The sequence below is a fragment of the Beta vulgaris genome, chromosome 2 (assembly GCF_026745355.1).
Source record: "Beta vulgaris subsp. vulgaris cultivar EL10 chromosome 2, EL10.2, whole genome shotgun sequence".
NCBI classification, from domain to species: Eukaryota; Viridiplantae; Streptophyta; class Magnoliopsida; order Caryophyllales; family Amaranthaceae; genus Beta; species Beta vulgaris.
The window spans coordinates 30,214,321-30,215,284 of NC_079203.1; the positions used below are offsets into that span (position 1 = coordinate 30,214,321).

A 964-nucleotide genomic window follows, 5' to 3' on the forward strand; every position below is an offset into this window, starting at 1 on the left:
AGTATTTCTGCTAATAATTTTAAGCTTCACCTTGTTTAATTCAAATAATTCAACAAGACCAATTTAGTGGCCTAGATAATAAAGACCCTAATAAACATATTATCACTTGTCTTGAAAAATGTGACACTATTAAGTTAAATGGAGTGATCGATGATGTTATTCGACTTGGTTTGTTTCTGTTTTCACTTAAAGATAAAGCTAAAATGTGGTTAAAATCTAATCCACCTAATTCATTTAAACCATGGGCTACACTATCTCAAGCTTTTCTAGTAAATATTTTTCTCCGGGAAAAACTGCTAAGTTTAGAAACAATATAACTAGTTTTGCTCAATATGATGGGGAGTCTTTATATGAAGCATGAGAAAGGTTTAAAGATTTACAACATAAATGTTCTCATCATGGTGCCTGATTGGTTCTAGTGCAAACTTTTTATAACGGCTTAATGAATCTGTTAGAATAACTATAGATGCAGTCGCCGGAGGTGCAATAATGGTAAAACTTGAAGTAGCTAATAGGTTACTTGAAGAAATGGCTTCTAATAATTATCATTGGTCTAATAATAGGGATAAACCAAATAATATGCTGGTATGTGTGAAGTAGAAGGAATTAACATGTTAAATGCAAAAGTTGACAATTAGTCAATTTGTTTACTAAAATGAGTAATGTCAATTTGTGTATACTACTATGTATGTAATTTGTGTGGAGGTTGTGGAGCAAGCTCGACATGTTCTAATAATTCTAATAAGCACCATAAATGATCCCTATTCTAATACTTAATCTATGCTGGAGAATCAAACCATCCTAATTTCTCTTGGAGGAATCCAAGACAACAAAATGTAATGTTAATTCACAACATCCACCTGGTTCCACAAGACAAAATCAACAAGAAATTGACCACTGGGAGTTGGCTATTGAAAATATTGCTAATGCTACTTCTGAAAGAATTAAAAGTTGGAAACTAAAG

At 31.8% G+C, this 964-nt stretch overlaps 1 non-coding gene across 1 annotated transcript; it reads right to left on the reverse strand.

Annotated features, from left to right (window-relative positions):
* Positions 1–298: 298 nt before the first annotated feature.
* On the reverse strand, positions 299–405 carry LOC125495396 (small nucleolar RNA R71). Its single transcript, XR_007272033.1, has one exon. It is a non-coding gene; the product is annotated as a small nucleolar RNA R71 (small nucleolar RNA).
* Between the last annotated feature and the right edge of the window lie 559 nt (positions 406–964).